The following is a 10,263-nucleotide window of genomic DNA, read 5'->3' as shown; positions in this document are numbered from 1 at the left end:
CATAATTATAAAATATATAAATATGTTATGATAAACAAAGACATAATGACATGTCCTAAAAATATTGCCACAACTTAATCCCACACTGTGAATATATAGATCATTTGAGGAACTTGTTTTTTATCATAGGCATCAGACATCTTCCTACATTAATCAAGACACTGGCTTCTTCCAGATTCTCTACCCTGGCTTCACCCAGTTTGGGACAAGGGTAGATAATTGGAATATAGCCACATACTTCCTCCTATAAGGGCATACCCACAGAGGACATAGTGGTGGACTTTGACAAAATCAAATCAAATGTATTTATGAAGCACTTTTTACATCAGTAGATGTCACAAAGTGCTAAACAGAAACCCAGTCTTAAAAGCGTATTCGGGATCGGAGTCCCTTTCGCGGGACAGTTGACCTAACGTAGGCTAATGCGATTAGCACGAGGTTGTAAAGAACAAGAAAATTTCCCAAGACATAGACATATCTGATATTGGCAGAGAGCTTAAATTGTTGTTCATCTAACTGCACTGTCCAATTTACAGTAACTGTTACAGTGAAAGAATACCATGCTATTGTTTGAGGAGAGTGCACAATTTTGAACATGAAAAGTTAATAAACAAATTAGGTAGGTATTAGGTATTTAAGGTAGGTATTAGGTTTTTAAATTAGGCATTTGGGTAGTCTTGATACAACATTTTGAACAGAAATGGATCAGTCTAAAACTTTGCACATACACTGATGCCATCTAGTGGCCAAAATCTATATTGCACCTGTGCTGGAATAATACATTATGGCCTTTCTCTTGCATTTCAAAGATGATGGTACAAAAAAAATACAATGCAGATGTAGAAGCACAGTGAGTAGAAAGGCAGAAACCTAGGAAGAGGAACCAGGCTCTGAGGGGTGGCCAGTCCTCTTCTGGCTGTTCCGGGTGGAGATAAGAGTACATGGCCGTTAAGGCTCGATTGCTCTTCAAGATGTTCAAATGTTCATAGATGACCAGCAGGGTAAAATTTTAATCACAGTGGTTGTAGAGTGTGCAACAGGTCAGAACCTCAGGAGTAAATGTCAGTTGGCTTTTCATAGCCGAGCATTCAGAGGTCGGGGTAGCAGGTGCAGGAGAGAGAGAGAGAAAGAGAGAGAGAGACACAAACAGCAGGTCCAGTGAACAGGTCAGGGTTCCATAGCCGCAGGCAGAACAGTTGAAACTGGAGCAGCAGCACAACCAGGTCGACCGGGGACAGCCAGGAATCATCAGGCCAGGTAGGCCTCAGACACTGTGGGTACCCCCGGACAGGGCCAACCAGGCAGGATATAACCCCACCCACTTTGCCAAAACACAGCCCCCACACCACTGAGAGAATATCAACAGACCACCAACTTACTACCCTGAGACAAGGCTGATTATAGTCCACGAAGATCTGAGAAGATGATAAATAAAAGGATAAACAGCTCCATGATTGTGACATGGTTGAGCTGTTGTTGGTAGTAGACAGTCAACTGACTTCTGCTTCAGTTTAAGGACACACCTCTCAATAAAAGCCTGTCAAACCTGTGGTGCCATATTGCATGGCCGCCACAAGATGGGGGTGTAGCTTCACATATCTTCTCCTTCATAATCTTGCCTTCAATGTGAAAATCAATAATTCAGGGCACTCGCTCAATCCCCATGTCATGATAGGCAATAACCAGAATATACTGTAACGAAACAGGCTTGTTCCAAGAATGAAAATAGTGTGACTCATCCATCCAATTCAATCTCCCTCCCCACCCATGACCCCTCCACTTTATGTGTGTGTGTGTTGGTATGGGTGTGTGTGTGTGTGCGTGCATGTGTACCTGCATGCGTGTGTGTGGCTGTCTAGCTGTCTCATCCTGCAACGGTGCAGATCAAAGAGTTCACAGCATTGGTCTTCACCAGGGCCACAGCCCCCAGAACCAACCAATTTACTTCCCCTCTCAGCCAACTCACACAGGCTTCATTTGAGAGGCCCGTCAGAAACCAATATAGCCACTTAAGCCACTATTCCCTAACATGAAAGAGGAACACCAAAATAGAGGGATGGGTGGAGAAAAAAGAGAGAAAGGGAGAAAAGAAAGTTAGGGAGAGAGGCGTTTGATCTGCTTGTTCTGGGGCATCGCTCAGTGGGGGGGATGTTCCCTAGGAGTTCAGTAGACAGCATTTGTGGTCCCTTGGAATTTTTTTATTCTGTTTTTGTGTTTTTTCATCCTTCTATTTTTTTATATCAGCAGGCTTAAAGTGGAATGTGGAGAGGTAAATAATGAGGCCACAGGCCTAAATTATTATTGTTTTTTTTATAGTGGAAGAAGTTAAAGAGAGAATAGGGAAAGTGGGATGAGAGGGAAAATGGTGAGGAGTGACAAAGGAGACGAGACAATAATAGAGAAGGTGAAGAAAGATACATCTAAAGATCGAGTGTAGGGAGTCAAGAGGCAGAGGGCGGCAAATGAGGGCTGAGAAAAGAGAGTAATAAATAATGAAGAGAGAGAAGAAAGTAAAGGAATCATGAAAAGAGCAGCAGAACAGTCAGAGGAGACAGGGTGAATAGCAAGATCGTGGGTGACCTTCAAAACGGTCTCCCTCCTCACTCTATCTGTGTGTAGGTTGAAGAAGGGAGGGATTGGGGTGTAAGGGCGGAGTGGTATGTAGGAGGGTCAGGTGAGCCCTAACGAGGGGTTTTCCCCGGTAGTGATTGGAGCTAAAGGAAGAGGAGCCCCCCCCCCTCCACACACATACACTCTTCATGGACAGAGTGAGTAAGCCATCCATCATGTGATTCCTGGGGTTGGTCGCTGCGTTGCTTCCTGTACAGCTAAAGTCCCTGAATGATGACTCAACCACATCCACAACCACTAACTGACTGCCTGTGACAATAACTGTTACAATAATGCCACTGCTCTCTCTGTGCTGCCTGTCTGCCTGCTTGTCTGGCTGGGACAATGACCACCAGGATATTCAATGATATTTCTCCCCTACCCTGCATACATTTGGTAGACCATTTCTTCATGTTGTTGTGAACTACATTTGTGCAATGTTCATGTTTTCTGACCACAGATTCTAGCTGTGATTTGGTGATCATAGCCACAGCTTGAGAGAATCACCACCATCGTTTAAAAAAAACACCCTTCCAGGTATCCTTGCCAAAGAGAAATAAATATGTTTTTTCCATGGACAGAAGTGCAGATGAGTGACAGAGAATGAAGGTGAAAGGAAAAGAGAGAAAAAGAGAACGTTTTGGTTGAGTGGTTTTGAGTTAAGACAGACAGCTCAGCAGAGGCACAAAAAAGGTTCAATTTTTGGTTTTACTTGTGGAGTCTGCCTGCTGCCGTGGGCGTAGGGCTTAAATCATGTCACACATGATCAGCAACAGACTAGGAGAGGACCCAGGGCTTTGAGCCAGCCCCTTCCTACCACCATGGAGGAAAAATCCATACCCTCTCTATACACTTCCATACCATGTCACCGCCTCACTCATTGCCCCCTCTGATGGCTGTGGAACGATCTCAATACAGCTCCACTCATAATATACGCAGCCTGCGCCAAAATCACACAGGAGGGGTGGGAGGGGGATGGTATTTACCTCGGAATGAAAGTTTTAGTGTGCTGGCTTATTGATCGTTTGCAGTGGCGTGTACTGTGCCTTCAGGCGACAGAGTAAAGGGAAAGCAGAGAGAAAGAGAGCGAGAGATGGAGGGAGAGAGCGAGAGGGAGGGAGGGAGAGAGAGGCAGAAAGAGAGAGAAAGGAAGAGAGAGGAGAGACAGAAAGAGAGCGAGAATTGCATCTTCATTCCCTGTAACTGCTCAGATGCTTTGGACCCGTGGGACTTTTCCAGCACATAATGATTGACACCTCAAAATCACTTATAAACACAATCTTAAACGCAAACACAAAAAACATGCGTTTAAAAAATCATGTGGAAACAATAAATGTGGTTTTCAGACACATTTATGAACAGACGTTTGAAGAAATTACATCTAAATAATGTCACAAACACATTTTTTGTTGTTGTGATTTTCGGACAAGTGTGACGATTCACACAGATATTCACGTTTTGACATGTATTTAACCTCTCTGCACACCGAACCCGTTAGCGGGATTAAATTCGACAACATACATTGATCGCTACATAGTCATATTAAACATTCATGAAAATACAAGTGTCTAGAATCTTGCTGATCTAACTGCGTTGTCAGATTTAAAAAAGGATCTACTGCGAAAGAATACAATTGCGATTATCTGAGAACAAAGCCCCATTAAAAAAACTATTTCAACCAGCACAGGCGTAACAACATCACAAATTGCATTAAATTATATAGTTTATTTGACGATCTTCCTCTGTTTGCAATCCCAATGCTCATTGTTACACAATGAATGGTCTTTTGTTTGATAAAATCTATTTTTATAGCCTAACACGAAACATTTTGTGAACCTCGTGTCGTGAATTCCGTCTCATTCCATTTTTGACGACACGTTCGATGTAAATACACACACTAAACGTGACTTTATCCAGTCATGTTTGGTTTCATTACAATCAACTGGTTTGTTTGTAACACAACCAAATGTGATGGGTCATTTCACGGGACATATTGACTGAAAGAACTCGATTTGTTGACAACAAGTAAAGACATCATTGTGCACCAATGATATGACCACTGTTTCGTTGATTGACTGTATTTTAACCCAATGACCACTGATCGTCTTGAAATCTAGCTGGGTAGATAGCCAATGAGCTGAGGTAAACGGCAATATGTAATGTTTATGTATTGGAAGACCAACCCATGTAGTAAACTCCGGCATAAAGAGGTTCATTCGCCATCGAAGATTCATACTGGAAGGAGCCACGCATGTTACGCACAGCATTATTTTGGTAAAGCGCATATTCAGCTGTTTATATATCAATCAGTATGGCGACTAAGTCAGGGAAAGCAAAATCTAAGTCTAGATATACAGATGTACAAACAATTTTCAAAGAAATTGATTTGGAAAGTGAGACAGAGATTGATGGAGGACGATTCATTTAGCGATTCCCAAATGGAGGAATATTTTTTGAACGGAGAAGACATCGTTTTGGACTGGTAAGTTCTTCTCATGCTAATGCCGTTGTTTGAAATCAATAATATAACAATTTTAGTAGCAATATATAAAAATGTAATGAAATGTGTAAAGTACACGTTGGCTATACATTGTGGGTGGGGGTATGTTTGTATGTACTGTATGTGTATGACCCATAGCCTATGTTTGTGTGTGTATATATATATATACATATTGTGGATTAGAGGGCGCATGGCTGAGATGCGTGTGCCTGCCGCTCCACCCCACCCCACATGAAATAGCCTATTTGAGACTGTTGTTCTTCCTTGTTGAGCGACCTTTCAGGTTATGTCCATATAGGACTCCTTTTACTGTGGAAATACTGGAGATACTTTTGTACCTGTTTCATGCAGCATCTTCACAAGGTCCTTTGCTGTTGTTCTGGGATTGATTTGCACTTTTCGCAACAAAGTACATTCATCTCTAGGAGACAGAACGCGTCTCATTCCTGAGTGGTATAACGGCCATGGTGTTTATACTCCAATGTGTATTTATTATCAATTAATCTTAATGTCAAACAATTGACTGTTCAATTCAAAATAGGGCTGTCAAGAGTAAAAATATGTAATCGAGTTAATCGCATGATTTGTTTGCTTGATAATGGCGCCGGAGGGGATGGCTGCTGTTTTAATGGGCTCTTAACCAACTATTTGTTTGTTTTTTCGCATTTTCGCTACCGTCTCTTATGGCCGAAAAAAGCTTCTGGACATCAGAACAGTGATTACTCCACCAGAGCTGTTGCCAGAGAATTAAATGTTGATTTCTCTACCATAAGCTGCCTCCAATGTCGTTTTAGATAATTTGACAGAACGTCTAACCGGTCTCAATACAGCAGACCTCGTGTAACCACGCCAGCCCAGCACCTTCACATCAAGCTTCTTCACCTGCAGGAGCATCTGAGAACAGCCACCCTGACAGTTGATGAAACTGGGTATGCACAACCAAAGAATTTCTCAGGGAAATCTCAGGAAGCTCATCTGCATGCTCACCAGTGTCTTGACATGGACACTTGACACCAACCAACCAACGCCCCATAATATCTGGCCTCTGCCCATCCTAAATCGTGGCATTGAACATTCAGCAAACTTTTAGCCTTCCATAACTGGCTACGAGACTAGTGCAGCACTGTGGGTGTAACATTTATTGACAATTTTGATACAAAGCTCAAAAACAAACCTGGTATTATAAGGAGGATGGGATCCACCCAATTCATTTGGGTTCCTGGATTCTTTGACAGAAGTATAAGGCTGCGTTGAGACAATTACTTATCAATGACCCACGCCCAGCTCATTTAATCCCTACCATTGTTTCACTGAGTTCTCATAATGCTTCAGCAAATGTACATTATCCCAGGGGCATTGGAAGACACAATATAAGTAACTTAGTGTATGTCCCTCTTACTGACCTTAATGCCTTTGCTGATCCCTCAGCTGTTGTATGCATGTATAATTTACTAGTAACAGATGGCATTCACATTCTGTGTCACACTCTGATCTCTTTCACCGGTCTCTGTGCCTCCCTCCAGGTGTCTCCCATCTTCCCCATTATCCCCAGTGTATGTATACCTGTTTTCTCTATTTGTCTGTTGCCAGTGCCTTTTGTTTTGTCAAGCCTACTTGAGTTTTTCCCGTGCCCCCGTCTTTCTCAAGTTCCTCTTTTCTAGTTTTCCTTGTTTTGACCATTCTGCCTGCCTGCCGTTCTGTGCCTTGTCACTCCACCCTAGATTACTGACCACTACCCCTCCTGCCTACCTGCCATTCTGTGCCTTTCGGAATCTGCTCTGGATTACTGACCTCTGCCTGCCCTTGAATTGTCATTTGCCTTCCCCCCAGTTTTTGCAGTAACATTTTGTTACTTCAAAACTGTCTGCATCTGGGTCTTCTCCTGAGCCTTGACAGTACGAACTGTACGAACTTGCCTTCAACCCCATTCGATGTGTAGAATGGATGTGGGAGGGGCTAGGTCTACATAAGGGTGCAAATTTCCAAAATTCCAAAAAGCTCTGACGAGGCCGTGAGGCCGATACGTGAGCTTATTAAATATCAGTGATACTATCAAGAGCAGTGTGCGGTTTCCTTTTTCCTTCACCTTGTTCAATTGTTGCCATGCACCTGCAAATTAGATTGCTCAGATGTGTGAGTGCCTTTTGAATTGTATAGTAATTTATTTGAATTTGGCGCTCTGCATTTTCCAAGGCTTTTGGCCAGGTGGGACGCTAGCGTCCCACATATCCCAGAGAGGTTAAAACCTCTTGGGGATAGTGAGACGCTTGCGTCTCAAGTGGCCAATAGCGCCAAATTGAAATAAAACGAGATAAAACTCAAACTTTCATTAAATCACACATGCAGGGTACTCAATTAAAGCTACACTCGTTGTGAATCTAGTCAGCATGTCAGATTTTAAAAATGCTTTTCGGCGAAAGCATGAGAAGTTATTATCTGATAGCATGCACCCCCCTGAACCAGCTGAACCAGTTGTAAACCAAAGAACTAGCGTTAGTGTAGCATTAGGCGCTACACAAAACGCTGAAATAAAATGTGAAACATGCATTACCTTTGACGAGCTTCTTTGTTGGCACTCCAATATGTCCCATAAACATCACAATTGGTCCTTTTTTTCAATTAATTCCGTCCATGTATACCCAAAATGTCCATTTATAAAGAAGGTTTGATCCGGAAAAAAACAGCTTTCCAAAACACAATGTCACTACAAAACATTTCAAAAGTTGCCTATAAACGTTGCCAAAATATGTCAAACTACTTTTGTAATACAACTTTAGGTATTTTTAAATGCTAATAATCGATCAAATTGTAGACGGGGGAATCTGTATTCGATAGAGCAAGTAAACAAAACATGCACCATTTTCCCTCTTGCGTAACTCTCAACAGTGTAACATTGTTCCAGGATGTGCCTCTTCTTCATTTCACCAAAGATTATCTTCAACCCAATTCTAAATACTGGTGACATCCTGTGGAAGTTGTAGGAACTGTAAACTGTAAATTTCCCTTGACAAAGACAATATTTTTTTTCCTGAACAGTTTTTCCTTGGGGTTTTGCCTGCTACACAAGTTCTGCTATAGTCACAGACATGATTGAAACAGTTTTGGAAGCTATTTTCTATCCACACATACTAATCATATGCATATACTATATTCCTGGCATGAGTAGCAGGAAGTTGAAATTTTGCACGCTTTTTATCAAAAAGTAGAAATAATGCACCCTAACCTTTACAGAAATTTGATTGAAAGCACTATATATATATCCATCGGATGTAGTGATCACAATAAAGTAGCCATATCTAGAAAAACCAAAGTTCCAAAGGCTGGGCCTAATACAGTGTATAATAGGTCATACAATACATTTTGTAGCGATTCCTATGTTGTTGATGTAAAGAATATTTGTTGGTCTGTGGTGTGTAATGATGCTGCACTTGACACGTTTATGAAATTGCTTATTCCAGTTACTAACAAGCATTCACCCATTAAAAAATGACGGTAAACTCTATTAATTAAGGACTTTCATTGGTCCTCTCACTGTGTGACCAAACACTAGTTCAGCCGGGCTGAAACCTAGGGACTCCTGCACAGTTTCACGAGCAGCAAACAAAACTAGAGGAACTCCCTCATCCCAGTCTTTCTCAGATTCCAAACAATATTTACGTAGCATAGACTTTAGTGTCTAATGCTATCTTTCAATCGCACCCTGAGACTCTGTGTGATGGGCGCTTGACACACGGTGCGTAATTGACAAGGATTTTAACACCTGCTTGAATAGGAAATTGGTACCTTGATCGCTTTGTACCACCTTAGGTAACCCGAATGTCATGAAGAATTTTATTAAGGCTTTTACTCACTACCGGGGCTATAATCCTTCGCAGAGGAATGGCCTCGGGGTATCTTGTAGCCATACACATTATCGTTAACAAAAACTGGTTACTTGAATTTTTTTTTTCTTCGGTAACGGTCCGACACAATCTACCACCACATGCTCGAATGGTTCACCTATGACAGGTATGGGACAAAGAGGAGCGGGAGGAATAACCTGATTTGGTTTTCCTGTTATCTGACATGTGTGGCATGTCCGACAGAACTGAGCCACATCTTGTTTTGAACCCGGCCAAAAGAAATGTCGAAGGATCCGATCATAAGTGTTTGTGATTCCTAAATGACCAGACCACTGGTGATCATGAGCAAGGGATAATACATTTTGTCGAAAGGCTTTTGGAATCACTTTTTGCAGCATTCCAATCTCCACACACATCAACATGAGATTTCCATTTACCATCAATGAAGTAAGCCACGTTCTTCTTCTTTACATCTTCCAATGAGACAACACTAGAAAAACATTTAGCAAGCTTGTTGTCAACCTTTTGGTTAGCAATCAGCTGCTCACGAGTGACTGGTAACTGTATTGCATCAGCAATAAGTTCAACGTTCTTTGATTCTTTCCTGGGCTGTTTGTCAGAGGTGATCAGCTTCTCAGAGGTATCACACAATCCATCCTCTTGATCAACCTCTTTGAACAGAACAGTGTTCGACAAATCTATCACGTCACCCTCTTGTCGTGCCTGAGCACGAGTGACAGCACAAGCGGGGAACACATGTGGATAACTCTGTGCCAGCTCATTTGAGAGAGAGTGGTCACTTTTATCCAATACTTCCAATACGGGTACTACCTTTCCTCCGGCAATATCGTTACCCATTATAAAGGTCACACCTTTCACTGGCAGCATAGGATGTACTCCCCCCCCACACACACAGCATACTGGTATCCGTAACAAACACGCATTCTGTCCTACATGTGCTAATTAGAGTTGATTTAAGTACTTCACGTTTAAAACAAATCTATTATTTTCTTTTATTGTTATTTATTGTTTATACACCTTGTGAGTGGAGGTAATGGTGTGACGGTCGTCATTGGAATGAGGTGCGTACCAAAGCACAGTGTGGTAAGGGTTCATCATATATTTATTGAACCGAGAACACTAAACAAAATAACAAAGGAGAAACGAAATGAAACAGTTCTGAAAGGTGACATACACATAACAGAAAAGAATCACCCACGAAACACAAGTGGGAAAAGGCTACCTAAGTATGATTCTCAATCAGAGACAACTCACGACACCTGCCTCTGATTGAGAACCATACCATACCAG

The sequence above is a fragment of the Oncorhynchus masou genome, chromosome 8 (genome assembly GCF_036934945.1).
Source record: "Oncorhynchus masou masou isolate Uvic2021 chromosome 8, UVic_Omas_1.1, whole genome shotgun sequence".
Classification (NCBI taxonomy): domain Eukaryota; kingdom Metazoa; phylum Chordata; class Actinopteri; order Salmoniformes; family Salmonidae; genus Oncorhynchus; species Oncorhynchus masou.
This window is presented reverse-complemented; position numbering follows the sequence as displayed.